Here is a 12347-nt window from a genome sequence, read left to right on the forward strand (position 1 = left end):
AGTAAAGGAGATTCAACTGAGGCAGCACAAGGGAACTCTCATCTGGGGATAACAACTGCAGGGAGAACACATATTTTCAGATGAACATGGAGGGCAGAAGGCTGCCTAATACTGAAGCACCCCCAAACAACAAACCAAATGCAACAACTAGTGCAAGCATTCCTGGGGGAAGGCCTGCCGCAGATGGATTTGCATATGGTGATGTCATCCAAGCAGTGGGTCAAAGTTGGCTTCAACCCTCGTCTGCATATGAAAAGAGAAAAGGGGCGTGCAGGGCATGGTGGCCTTTTGCGGCGCTTGGCTGACCCCTAGTTTGCATTAAACACCTCCACCCTCCTTCGGTGTGGGGCTCATGTTGGCTATGCCCCAGCCCCTGAAGCATTCAAGCTGATTTCTTGCAGCAGCTGGGCACTGTAACAGCTCCAGAGCTGCTCTGTAAGGCAAGTAAAAGGGTGTGGGCCCTGCAGCACTACCTGTAGTTTGCATTGTGCATTGGAAGGCACAAAGTAAGCAGACGGGAGGAGAAGTCAGGATAGTGCACAAGGGTATAGATGGGAGGGGCTCAAGAAAAAAGAAGTGGAAACAGACAGCAAACTAGGCTGGAGAGAGACCTGAGACAAAGAGATCTAAATTATACGAGAGCCGACCAGGGGAAACACAAATTATGCAGTCAAGTTTCCCACATTTCGGGAAATCGCAGGGGCAGCACACCCAGAGTGCAATGGTGGGCCTTGCCCTGGGAGAAGCACCTTCATGATCATAGTATCTCACCTGGCAGGTAAGTAGGAGTTGGGCTAGAGCTGGGGAGGGTCGCTGCTCGGGCACCCCCCTGTCAAGTGAAGGAGATCCAACTGAGGCAGCACAAGGGAACTCTCGAAAGAAGAACAAGGCTAGAGGAAGATCTGAAACAAAGAAATCTGACTTTTACCAGAGCTGACCAGAGGAAAACACAAACACAGTCCCCCACTACCACAAATAAAGCAGTCGCGTTTCCCACATTTGGGGAAATCACAGAGGTCAGCATACCCAGAATGCAATGAATGAACCTCACCCTGGGAGAACAATCTTCATGACCATGGTATCTCCTATGCAAAATAAGTATGATTTGGAATAGGGCTGGGGAGGGCCGCTGCTCATGCACATCTCTGTCAAGTAAAGGAGATTCAACTGAGGCAGCACAAGGGAACTCTCATCTGGGGACAACAACTGCAGGGAGAACACATATTTTCAGATGAACATGGGAGGGCAGAAGGCTGCCTAATACTGAAGCACCCCCAAACAACAAACCAAATGCAACAACTAGTACAAGCATTCCTGGGGGAAGTTCTGCAGAAGACGGATTTGCATATGGTGATGTCATCCAAGCAGTGGGTCAAAGTTGGCTTCAACCCTCGTCTGCATATGAAAAGAGAAAAGGGGCGTGCAGGGCATGGCGGCCTTTTGCGGCGCTTGGATGACCCCTAGTTCGCATTAAACACCTCCACCCTCCTTCGGTGTGGGGCTCATGTTGGCTATGCCCCAGCCCCTGAAGCATTCAAGCTGATTTCTTGCAGCAGCTGGGCACTGTAACAGCTCCAGAGCTGCTCTGTAAGGCAAGTAAAAGGGTGTGGGCCCTGCAGCACTACCTGTAGTTCGCATTGTGCGTTGGAAGGCACAAAGTAAGCAGAGAGGAGGAGAAGTCAGGATAGTGCGCAAGGGCATAGAAGGGAGCGGCTCAAGAAAAGAGAAGTGGAAACAGACAGCAAACTAGGCTGGAGAGAGACCTGAGACAAAGAGATCTGAATTATACGAGAGCCGACCAGGGGAAACACAAATTATGCAGTCAAGTTTCCCACATTTGGGGAAATCGCAGGAGCAGCACACCCAGAGTGCAATGGGTGAGCCTTGCCCTGGGAGAAGCACTTTCATGATCATAGTATCTCATCTGGCAGGTAAGTAGGATTTGGGCTAGAGCTGGGGAGGGTCGCTGCTCGGGTACCCCCCTGTCAAGTGAAGGAGATCCAACTGAGGCAGCACAAGGGAACTCTCGAAAGAAGAACAAGGCTAGAGTAAAATATGAGACAAAGAAATCTGACTTTTACCAGAGCTGACCAGAGGAAAGCACAAACACAGTCCCCCACTACCACAAATAATGCAGTCAAGTTTCCCACATTTGGGGAAATCACAGGGGTCAGCATACCCAAAATGCAATGAATGAACCTCACCCTGAGAGAACAATCTTCATGACCATGGTATCTCCTATGCAAAATAAGTATGATTTGGAATAGGGCTGGGGAGGGCCGCTGCTCATGCACATCTCTGTCAAGTAAAGGAGATTCAACTGAGGCAGCACAAGGGAACTCTCATCTGGGGACAACAACTGCAGGGAGAACACATATTTTTAGATGAACATGGGAGGGCAGAAGGCTGCCTAATACTGAAGCACCCCCAAACAACAAACCAAATGCAACAACTAGTGCAAGCATTCCTGGGGGAAGTTCTGCAGAAGACGGATTTGCATACGGTGATGTCATCCAAGCAGTTGGTCAAAGTTGGCTTCAACCCTCATCTGCATATGAAAAGAGAAAAGGGGCGTGCAGGGCATGGCGGCCTTTTGCGGTGCTTGGATGACCCCTAGTTCGCATTAAACACCTCCACCCTCCTTTGGTGTGGGGCTCATGTTGGCCATGCCCCATCCCCTGAAGCATTCAAGCAGATTTCTTGCAGCAGCTGGGCACTGTAACAGCTCCAGAGCTGCTCTGTAAGGCAAGTAAAAGGGTGTGGGCCCTGCAGCACTACCTGTAGTTTGCATTGTACATTGGAAGGCACAAAGTAAGCAGACGGGAGGAGAAGTCAGGATAGTGCACAAGGGTATAGAAGGGAGCGGCTGAAGAAAAGAGAAGTGGAAACAGACAGCAAACTAGGCTGTAGAGAGATCTGAGACAAAGAGATCTGAATTATACGAGAGCCGACCAGGGGAAACACAAATTATGCAGTCAAGTTTCCCACATTTGGGGAAATCGCAGGGGCAGCACACCCAGAGTGCAATGGGTGAGCCTTGCCCTGGGAGAAGCACCTTCATGATCATAGTATCTCACCTGGCAGGTAAGTAGGAGTTGGGCTAGAGCTGGGGAGGGTCGCTGCTCGGGCACCCCCCTGTTAAGAGAAGGAGATCCAACTGAGGCAGCACAAGGGAACTCTCAAAAGAAGAACAAGGCTAGAGGAAGATCTGAAACAAAGAAATCTGACTTTTACCAGAGCTGACCAGAAGAAAACACAAACACAGTCCCCCACCACCACAAATAAAGCAATCGAGTTTCCCACATTTGGGGAAATCACAGGGGTCAGCATACCCAGAATGCAATGAATGAACCTCACCCTGGGAGAATAATCTTCATGACCATGGTATCTCCTATGCAAAATAAGTATGATTTGGGATAGAGCTGGGGAGGGCCGCTGCTCAGGCACATCTCTGTCAAGTTAAGGAGATTCAACTGAGGCAGCACAAGGGAACTCTCATCTGGGGACAACAACTGCAGGGAGAACACATATTTTCAGATGAACATGGGAGGGCAGAAGGCTGCCTAATACTGAAGCACCCCCAAACAACAAACCAAATGCAACAACTAGTGCAAGCATTCCTGGGGGAAGGCCTGCCGCAGATGGATTTGCATATGGTGATGTCATCCAAGCAGTGGGTCAAAGTTGGCTTCAACCCTCGTCTGCATATGAAAACAGAAAAGGGGCGTGCAGGGCATGGTGGCCTTTTGCGGCGCTTGACTGACCCCTAGTTTGCATTAAACACCTCCACCCTCCTTCGGTGTGGGGCTCATGTTGGCTATGCCCCAGCCCCTGAAGCATTCAAGCTGATTTCTTGCAGCAGCTGGGCACTGTAACAGCTCCAGAGCTGCTCTGTAAGGCAAGTAAAAGGGTGTGGGCCCTGCAGCACTACCTGTAGTTTGCATTGTGCATTGGAAGGCACAAAGTAAGCAGACGGGAGGAGAAGTCAGGATAGTGCACAAGGGTATAGAAGGAAGCGGCTGAAGAAAAGAGAAGTGGAAACAGACAGCAAACTAGGCTGGAGAGAGAACTGAGACAAAGAGATCTGAATTATACGAGAGCCGACCAGGGGAAACACAAATTATGCAGTCAAGTTTCCCACATTTGGGGAAATCGCAGGAGCAGCACACCCAGAGTACAATGAGTGAGCCTTGCCCTGGGAGAAGCACATTCATGATCATAGTATCTCACCTGGCAGGTAAGTAGGAGTTGGTCTAGAGCTGGGGAGGGTTGCTGCTCGGGTACCCCCCTGTAAAGTGAAGGAGATCCAACTGAGGCAGCACAAGGGAACTCTCGAAAGAAGAACAAGGCTAAAGGAAAATCTGAGACAAAGAAATCTGACTTTTACCAGAGCTGACCAGAAGAAATCACAAACACAGCCTCCCACTACCACAAATAATGCAGTCAAGTTTCCCACATTTGGGGAAATCACAGGGGTCAGCATACCCAAAATGCAATGAATGAACCTCACCCTGGGAGAAAAATCTTCATGACCATGGTATCTCCTATGCAAAATAAGTATGATTTGGAATAGGGCTGGGGAGGGCCGCTGCTCATGCACATCTCTATCAAGTAAAGGAGATTCAACTGAGGCAGCACAAGGGAACTCTCATCTGGGGACAACAACTGCAGGGAGAACATATATTTTCAGATGAACATGGGAGGGCAGAAGGCTGCCTAATACTGAAGCACCCCCAAACAACAAACCAAATGCAACAACTAGTGCAAGCATTCCTGGGGGAAGGCCTGCCGCAGATGGATTTGCATATGGTGATGTCATCCAAGCAGTGGGTCAAAGTTGGCTTCAACCCTCGTCTGCATATGAAAAGAGAAAAGGGGCGTGCAGGGCATGGTGGCCTTTTGCGGCGCTTGGCTGACCCCTAGTTTGCATTAAACACCTCCAACCTCCTTTGGTGTGGGGCTCATGTTGGCTATGCCCCAGCCCCTGAAGCATTCAAGCTGATTTCTTGCAGCAGCTGGGCACTGTAACAGCTCCAGAGCTGCTCTGTAAGGCAAGTAAAAGGGTGTGGGCCCTGCAGCACTACCTGTAGTTCGCATTGTGCGTTGGAAGGCACAAAGTAAGCAGACAGGAGGAGAAGTCAGGATAGTGCGCAAGGGCATAGAAGGGAGCGGCTCAAGAAAAGAGAAGTGGAAACAGACAGCAAACTAGGCTGGAGAGAGACCTGAGACAAAGAGATCTGAATTATACGAGAGCCGACCAGGGGAAACACAAATTATGCAGTCAAGTTTCCCACATTTGGGGAAATCGCAGGGGCAGCACACCCAGAGTGCAATGGGTGAGCCTTGCCCTGGGAGAAGCACCTTCATGATCATAGTATCTCACCTGGCAGGTAAGTAGGAGTTGGGCTAGAGCTGGGGAGGGTCTCTGCTCGGGCACCCCCCTGTCAAGTGAAGGAGATCCAACTGAGGCAGCACAAGGGAACTCTCGAAAGAAGAACAAGGCTAGAGGAAGATCTGAAACAAAGAAATCTGACTTTTACCAGAGCTGACCAGAGGAAAACACAAACACAGTCCCCCACTACCACAAATAAAGCAGTCAAGTTTCCCACATTTGGGGAAATCACAGGGGTCAGCATACCCAGAATGCAATGAATGAACCTCACCCTGGGAGAATAATCTTCATGACCATGGTATCTCCTATGCAAAATAAGTATGATTTGGGATAGAGCTGGGGAGGGCCGCTGCTCAGGCACATCTCTGTCAAGTTAAGGAGATTCAACTGAGGCAGCACAAGGGAACTCTCATCTGGGGACAACAACTGCAGGGAGAACACATATTTTCAGATGAACATGGGAGGGCAGAAGGCTGCCTAATACTGAAGCACCCCCAAACAACAAACCAAATGCAACAACTAGTAAAAGCATTCCTGGGAGAAGGTCTGCAGAAGACGGATTTGCATACGGTGATGTCATCCAAGCAGTGGGCCAAAGTTGGCTGGAACCCTCATCTGCATATGCAAAGAAAAAAGGGTTATGCAGGGCATGGCGGCCTTTTGCGGTGCTTGGATGACCCCTAGTTCGCATTAAACACCTCCATTCTCCTTCGGTGTGGGGCTCATGTTGGCTATGCCCCAGCCCCTGAAGTATTCAAGCTGATTTCTTGCAGCAGCTGGGCACTGTAACAGCTCCAGAGCTGCTCTGTAAGGCAAGTAAAAGGGTGTGGGCCCTGCAGCACTACCTGTAGTTCGCATTGTGCGTTGGAAGGCACAAAGTAAGCAGACAGGAGAAGTCAGGAGAGTGCACAAGGGCATAGACGGCAGGGGCTCAAGAAAAGAGAAGTGGAAACAGACAGCAAACTAGGCTGGAGAGAGACCTGAGACAAAGAGATCTGAATTATACAAGCGCCGACCAGGGGAAACACAAATTATGCAGTCAAGTTTCCCACATTTGGAGAAATCGCAGGAGCAGCACACCCAGAGTGCAATGGGTGAGCCTTGCCCTGGGAGAAGCACCTTCATGATCATAGTATCTCACCTGGCAGGTATGTAGGAGTTGGGCTAGAGCTGGGGAGGGTCGCTACTCGGGTACCCCCCTGTCAAGTGAAGGAGATCAAACTGAGGCAGCACAATGGAACTCTCGAAAGAAGAACAAGGCTAGAGGAAGATCTGAGACAAAGAAATCTGACTTTTACCAGAGCTGACCAGAGGAAAACACAAAAACAGTCCCCCACTACCACAAATAATGCAGTTGAGTTTCCCACATTTGGGGAAATCACAGGGGTCAGCATACCCAGAATGCAATGAATGAACCTCATCCTGGGAGAACAGTCTTTATGACCATGGTATCTCCTATGCAAAATAAGTATGATTTGGGATAGGGCTGGGGAGGGCCGCTGCTCAGGCACATCTCTGTCAAGTAAAGGAGATTCAACTGAGGCAGCACAAGGGAACTCTCATCTGGGGACAACAACTGCAGGGAGAACACATATTTTCAGATGAACATGGGAGGGCAGAAGGCTGCCTAATACTGAAGCACGCCCAAACAACAAACCAAATGCAACAACTAGTACAAGCATTCCTGGGGGAAGGTCTGCAGAAGACGGATTTGCATACGGTGATGTCATCCAAGCAGTGGGCCAAAGTTGGCTGGAAACCTCATCTGCATATGAAAAGAGAAAAGGGGTATGCAGGGCATGGCGGCCTTTTGCGGCGCTTGGATGACCCTTAGTTCGCATTAAACACCCCCACCCTCCTTCGGTGTGGGGCTCATGTTGGCCATGCCCCAGCCCCTGAAGCATTCAAGCTGATTTCTTGCAGCAGCTTGGCACTGTAACAGCTCCAGAGCTGCTCTGTAAGGCAAGTAAAAGGGTGTGGGCCCTGCAGCACTACCTGTAGTTTGCATTGTGCATTGGAAGGCACTTAAGAAAAGAGAAGTGGAAACAGACAGCAAACTAGGCTGGAGAGAGACCTGAGACAAAGAGATCTGAATTATACGAGAGCCGACCAGGGGAAACACAAATTATGCAGTCAAGTTTCCCACATTTGGGGAAATCGCAGGGGCAGCACACCCAGAGTGCAATGGGTGAGCCTTGCCCTGGGAGAAGCACCTTCATGATCATAGTATCTCACCTGGCAGGTAAGTAGGAGTTGGGCTAGAGCTGGGGAGGGTCGCTGCTCGGGCACCCCCCTGTCAAGTGAAGGAGATCCAACTGAGGCAGCACAAGGGAACTCTCGAAAGAAGAACAAGGCTAGAGGAAGATCTGAAACAAAGAAATCTGACTTTTACCAGAGCTGACCAGAGGAAAACACAAACACAGTCCCCCACTACCACAAATAAAGCAGTCGAGTTTCCCACATTTGGGGAAATCACAGGGGTCAGCATACCCAGAATGCAATGAATGAACCTCACCCTGGGAGAATAATCTTCATGACCATGGTATCTCCTATGCAAAATAAGTATGATTTGGGATAGAGCTGGGGAGGGCCGCTGCTCAGGCACATCTCTGTCAAGTAAAGGAGATTCAACTGAGGCAGCACAAGGGAACTCTCATCTGGGGATAACAACTGCAGGGAGAACACATATTTTCAGATGAACATGGAGGGCAGAAGGCTGCCTAATACTGAAGCACCCCCAAACAACAAACCAAATGCAACAACTAGTGCAAGCATTCCTGGGGGAAGGCCTGCCGCAGATGGATTTGCATATGGTGATGTCATCCAAGCAGTGGGTCAAAGTTGGCTTCAACCCTCGTCTGCATATGAAAAGAGAAAAGGGGCGTGCAGGGCATGGTGGCCTTTTGCGGCGCTTGGCTGACCCCTAGTTTGCATTAAACACCTCCACCCTCCTTCGGTGTGGGGCTCATGTTGGCTATGCCCCAGCCCCTGAAGCATTCAAGCTGATTTCTTGCAGCAGCTGGGCACTGTAACAGCTCCAGAGCTGCTCTGTAAGGCAAGTAAAAGGGTGTGGGCCCTGCAGCACTACCTGTAGTTTGCATTGTGCATTGGAAGGCACAAAGTAAGCAGACGGGAGGAGAAGTCAGGATAGTGCACAAGGGTATAGATGGGAGGGGCTCAAGAAAAAAGAAGTGGAAACAGACAGCAAACTAGGCTGGAGAGAGACCTGAGACAAAGAGATCTAAATTATACGAGAGCCGACCAGGGGAAACACAAATTATGCAGTCAAGTTTCCCACATTTCGGGAAATCGCAGGGGCAGCACACCCAGAGTGCAATGGTGGGCCTTGCCCTGGGAGAAGCACCTTCATGATCATAGTATCTCACCTGGCAGGTAAGTAGGAGTTGGGCTAGAGCTGGGGAGGGTCGCTGCTCGGGCACCCCCCTGTCAAGTGAAGGAGATCCAACTGAGGCAGCACAAGGGAACTCTCGAAAGAAGAACAAGGCTAGAGGAAGATCTGAAACAAAGAAATCTGACTTTTACCAGAGCTGACCAGAGGAAAACACAAACACAGTCCCCCACTACCACAAATAAAGCAGTCGCGTTTCCCACATTTGGGGAAATCACAGAGGTCAGCATACCCAGAATGCAATGAATGAACCTCACCCTGGGAGAACAATCTTCATGACCATGGTATCTCCTATGCAAAATAAGTATGATTTGGAATAGGGCTGGGGAGGGCCGCTGCTCATGCACATCTCTGTCAAGTAAAGGAGATTCAACTGAGGCAGCACAAGGGAACTCTCATCTGGGGACAACAACTGCAGGGAGAACACATATTTTCAGATGAACATGGGAGGGCAGAAGGCTGCCTAATACTGAAGCACCCCCAAACAACAAACCAAATGCAACAACTAGTACAAGCATTCCTGGGGGAAGTTCTGCAGAAGACGGATTTGCATATGGTGATGTCATCCAAGCAGTGGGTCAAAGTTGGCTTCAACCCTCGTCTGCATATGAAAAGAGAAAAGGGGCGTGCAGGGCATGGCGGCCTTTTGCGGCGCTTGGATGACCCCTAGTTCGCATTAAACACCTCCACCCTCCTTCGGTGTGGGGCTCATGTTGGCTATGCCCCAGCCCCTGAAGCATTCAAGCTGATTTCTTGCAGCAGCTGGGCACTGTAACAGCTCCAGAGCTGCTCTGTAAGGCAAGTAAAAGGGTGTGGGCCCTGCAGCACTACCTGTAGTTCGCATTGTGCGTTGGAAGGCACAAAGTAAGCAGAGAGGAGGAGAAGTCAGGATAGTGCGCAAGGGCATAGAAGGGAGCGGCTCAAGAAAAGAGAAGTGGAAACAGACAGCAAACTAGGCTGGAGAGAGACCTGAGACAAAGAGATCTGAATTATACGAGAGCCGACCAGGGGAAACACAAATTATGCAGTCAAGTTTCCCACATTTGGGGAAATCGCAGGAGCAGCACACCCAGAGTGCAATGGGTGAGCCTTGCCCTGGGAGAAGCACTTTCATGATCATAGTATCTCATCTGGCAGGTAAGTAGGATTTGGGCTAGAGCTGGGGAGGGTCGCTGCTCGGGTACCCCCCTGTCAAGTGAAGGAGATCCAACTGAGGCAGCACAAGGGAACTCTCGAAAGAAGAACAAGGCTAGAGTAAAATATGAGACAAAGAAATCTGACTTTTACCAGAGCTGACCAGAGGAAAGCACAAACACAGTCCCCCACTACCACAAATAATGCAGTCAAGTTTCCCACATTTGGGGAAATCACAGGGGTCAGCATACCCAAAATGCAATGAATGAACCTCACCCTGAGAGAACAATCTTCATGACCATGGTATCTCCTATGCAAAATAAGTATGATTTGGAATAGGGCTGGGGAGGGCCGCTGCTCATGCACATCTCTGTCAAGTAAAGGAGATTCAACTGAGGCAGCACAAGGGAACTCTCATCTGGGGACAACAACTGCAGGGAGAACACATATTTTTAGATGAACATGGGAGGGCAGAAGGCTGCCTAATACTGAAGCACCCCCAAACAACAAACCAAATGCAACAACTAGTGCAAGCATTCCTGGGGGAAGTTCTGCAGAAGACGGATTTGCATACGGTGATGTCATCCAAGCAGTTGGTCAAAGTTGGCTTCAACCCTCATCTGCATATGAAAAGAGAAAAGGGGCGTGCAGGGCATGGCGGCCTTTTGCGGTGCTTGGATGACCCCTAGTTCGCATTAAACACCTCCACCCTCCTTTGGTGTGGGGCTCATGTTGGCCATGCCCCATCCCCTGAAGCATTCAAGCAGATTTCTTGCAGCAGCTGGGCACTGTAACAGCTCCAGAGCTGCTCTGTAAGGCAAGTAAAAGGGTGTGGGCCCTGCAGCACTACCTGTAGTTTGCATTGTACATTGGAAGGCACAAAGTAAGCAGACGGGAGGAGAAGTCAGGATAGTGCACAAGGGTATAGAAGGGAGCGGCTGAAGAAAAGAGAAGTGGAAACAGACAGCAAACTAGGCTGTAGAGAGATCTGAGACAAAGAGATCTGAATTATACGAGAGCCGACCAGGGGAAACACAAATTATGCAGTCAAGTTTCCCACATTTGGGGAAATCGCAGGGGCAGCACACCCAGAGTGCAATGGGTGAGCCTTGCCCTGGGAGAAGCACCTTCATGATCATAGTATCTCACCTGGCAGGTAAGTAGGAGTTGGGCTAGAGCTGGGGAGGGTCGCTGCTCGGGCACCCCCCTGTTAAGAGAAGGAGATCCAACTGAGGCAGCACAAGGGAACTCTCAAAAGAAGAACAAGGCTAGAGGAAGATCTGAAACAAAGAAATCTGACTTTTACCAGAGCTGACCAGAAGAAAACACAAACACAGTCCCCCACCACCACAAATAAAGCAATCGAGTTTCCCACATTTGGGGAAATCACAGGGGTCAGCATACCCAGAATGCAATGAATGAACCTCACCCTGGGAGAATAATCTTCATGACCATGGTATCTCCTATGCAAAATAAGTATGATTTGGGATAGAGCTGGGGAGGGCCGCTGCTCAGGCACATCTCTGTCAAGTTAAGGAGATTCAACTGAGGCAGCACAAGGGAACTCTCATCTGGGGACAACAACTGCAGGGAGAACACATATTTTCAGATGAACATGGGAGGGCAGAAGGCTGCCTAATACTGAAGCACCCCCAAACAACAAACCAAATGCAACAACTAGTGCAAGCATTCCTGGGGGAAGGCCTGCCGCAGATGGATTTGCATATGGTGATGTCATCCAAGCAGTGGGTCAAAGTTGGCTTCAACCCTCGTCTGCATATGAAAACAGAAAAGGGGCGTGCAGGGCATGGTGGCCTTTTGCGGCGCTTGACTGACCCCTAGTTTGCATTAAACACCTCCACCCTCCTTCGGTGTGGGGCTCATGTTGGCTATGCCCCAGCCCCTGAAGCATTCAAGCTGATTTCTTGCAGCAGCTGGGCACTGTAACAGCTCCAGAGCTGCTCTGTAAGGCAAGTAAAAGGGTGTGGGCCCTGCAGCACTACCTGTAGTTTGCATTGTGCATTGGAAGGCACAAAGTAAGCAGACGGGAGGAGAAGTCAGGATAGTGCACAAGGGTATAGAAGGAAGCGGCTGAAGAAAAGAGAAGTGGAAACAGACAGCAAACTAGGCTGGAGAGAGAACTGAGACAAAGAGATCTGAATTATACGAGAGCCGACCAGGGGAAACACAAATTATGCAGTCAAGTTTCCCACATTTGGGGAAATCGCAGGAGCAGCACACCCAGAGTACAATGAGTGAGCCTTGCCCTGGGAGAAGCACATTCATGATCATAGTATCTCACCTGGCAGGTAAGTAGGAGTTGGTCTAGAGCTGGGGAGGGTTGCTGCTCGGGTACCCCCCTGTAAAGTGAAGGAGATCCAACTGAGGCAGCACAAGGGAACTCTCGAAAGA

At 50.0% G+C, this 12347-nt stretch overlaps 19 non-coding genes and 2 pseudogenes across 19 annotated transcripts; all 21 read right to left on the reverse strand.

The window, feature by feature from the left end:
* Nucleotides 1–645: 645 nt before the first annotated feature.
* Nucleotides 646–786, reverse strand: LOC135029380 (U1 spliceosomal RNA; annotated as a pseudogene).
* A 152-nt stretch (nt 787–938) lies between these two features.
* Nucleotides 939–1102, reverse strand: LOC135029272 (U1 spliceosomal RNA). Its single transcript, XR_010225430.1, has one exon. It is a non-coding gene; the product is annotated as a U1 spliceosomal RNA (small nuclear RNA).
* A 674-nt stretch (nt 1103–1776) lies between these two features.
* Nucleotides 1777–1939, reverse strand: LOC135029338 (U1 spliceosomal RNA). The gene has a single exon (XR_010225490.1). It is a non-coding gene; the product is annotated as a U1 spliceosomal RNA (small nuclear RNA).
* Nucleotides 1940–2091: 152 nt separating this feature from the next.
* Nucleotides 2092–2255, reverse strand: LOC135029478 (U1 spliceosomal RNA). The gene has a single exon (XR_010225610.1). It is a non-coding gene; the product is annotated as a U1 spliceosomal RNA (small nuclear RNA).
* A 674-nt stretch (nt 2256–2929) lies between these two features.
* LOC135029302 (U1 spliceosomal RNA) lies at nt 2930–3092 on the reverse strand. The gene has a single exon (XR_010225458.1). It is a non-coding gene; the product is annotated as a U1 spliceosomal RNA (small nuclear RNA).
* A 152-nt stretch (nt 3093–3244) lies between these two features.
* Nucleotides 3245–3408, reverse strand: LOC135029275 (U1 spliceosomal RNA). The gene has a single exon (XR_010225433.1). It is a non-coding gene; the product is annotated as a U1 spliceosomal RNA (small nuclear RNA).
* Nucleotides 3409–4082: 674 nt separating this feature from the next.
* LOC135029357 (U1 spliceosomal RNA) lies at nt 4083–4245 on the reverse strand. The gene has a single exon (XR_010225505.1). It is a non-coding gene; the product is annotated as a U1 spliceosomal RNA (small nuclear RNA).
* A 152-nt stretch (nt 4246–4397) lies between these two features.
* On the reverse strand, nt 4398–4561 carry LOC135029281 (U1 spliceosomal RNA). Its single transcript, XR_010225438.1, has one exon. It is a non-coding gene; the product is annotated as a U1 spliceosomal RNA (small nuclear RNA).
* Nucleotides 4562–5235: 674 nt separating this feature from the next.
* LOC135029303 (U1 spliceosomal RNA) lies at nt 5236–5398 on the reverse strand. Its single transcript, XR_010225459.1, has one exon. It is a non-coding gene; the product is annotated as a U1 spliceosomal RNA (small nuclear RNA).
* A 152-nt stretch (nt 5399–5550) lies between these two features.
* LOC135029263 (U1 spliceosomal RNA) lies at nt 5551–5714 on the reverse strand. The gene has a single exon (XR_010225422.1). It is a non-coding gene; the product is annotated as a U1 spliceosomal RNA (small nuclear RNA).
* A 671-nt stretch (nt 5715–6385) lies between these two features.
* On the reverse strand, nt 6386–6548 carry LOC135029348 (U1 spliceosomal RNA). The gene has a single exon (XR_010225497.1). It is a non-coding gene; the product is annotated as a U1 spliceosomal RNA (small nuclear RNA).
* Nucleotides 6549–6700: 152 nt separating this feature from the next.
* Nucleotides 6701–6864, reverse strand: LOC135029267 (U1 spliceosomal RNA). The gene has a single exon (XR_010225425.1). It is a non-coding gene; the product is annotated as a U1 spliceosomal RNA (small nuclear RNA).
* A 615-nt stretch (nt 6865–7479) lies between these two features.
* LOC135029304 (U1 spliceosomal RNA) lies at nt 7480–7642 on the reverse strand. Its single transcript, XR_010225460.1, has one exon. It is a non-coding gene; the product is annotated as a U1 spliceosomal RNA (small nuclear RNA).
* A 152-nt stretch (nt 7643–7794) lies between these two features.
* LOC135029252 (U1 spliceosomal RNA) lies at nt 7795–7958 on the reverse strand. Its single transcript, XR_010225411.1, has one exon. It is a non-coding gene; the product is annotated as a U1 spliceosomal RNA (small nuclear RNA).
* Nucleotides 7959–8652: 694 nt separating this feature from the next.
* Nucleotides 8653–8793, reverse strand: LOC135029381 (U1 spliceosomal RNA; annotated as a pseudogene).
* Nucleotides 8794–8945: 152 nt separating this feature from the next.
* LOC135029274 (U1 spliceosomal RNA) lies at nt 8946–9109 on the reverse strand. The gene has a single exon (XR_010225432.1). It is a non-coding gene; the product is annotated as a U1 spliceosomal RNA (small nuclear RNA).
* A 674-nt stretch (nt 9110–9783) lies between these two features.
* LOC135029339 (U1 spliceosomal RNA) lies at nt 9784–9946 on the reverse strand. Its single transcript, XR_010225491.1, has one exon. It is a non-coding gene; the product is annotated as a U1 spliceosomal RNA (small nuclear RNA).
* Nucleotides 9947–10098: 152 nt separating this feature from the next.
* Nucleotides 10099–10262, reverse strand: LOC135029479 (U1 spliceosomal RNA). The gene has a single exon (XR_010225611.1). It is a non-coding gene; the product is annotated as a U1 spliceosomal RNA (small nuclear RNA).
* Nucleotides 10263–10936: 674 nt separating this feature from the next.
* Nucleotides 10937–11099, reverse strand: LOC135029305 (U1 spliceosomal RNA). The gene has a single exon (XR_010225461.1). It is a non-coding gene; the product is annotated as a U1 spliceosomal RNA (small nuclear RNA).
* A 152-nt stretch (nt 11100–11251) lies between these two features.
* Nucleotides 11252–11415, reverse strand: LOC135029276 (U1 spliceosomal RNA). The gene has a single exon (XR_010225434.1). It is a non-coding gene; the product is annotated as a U1 spliceosomal RNA (small nuclear RNA).
* Nucleotides 11416–12089: 674 nt separating this feature from the next.
* Nucleotides 12090–12252, reverse strand: LOC135029358 (U1 spliceosomal RNA). Its single transcript, XR_010225506.1, has one exon. It is a non-coding gene; the product is annotated as a U1 spliceosomal RNA (small nuclear RNA).
* Nucleotides 12253–12347: the final 95 nt, after the last annotated feature.

The sequence above is a fragment of the Pseudophryne corroboree genome, unplaced genomic scaffold, assembly GCF_028390025.1.
Source record: "Pseudophryne corroboree isolate aPseCor3 unplaced genomic scaffold, aPseCor3.hap2 scaffold_485, whole genome shotgun sequence".
In the NCBI taxonomy this organism is placed as follows: domain Eukaryota; kingdom Metazoa; phylum Chordata; class Amphibia; order Anura; family Myobatrachidae; genus Pseudophryne; species Pseudophryne corroboree.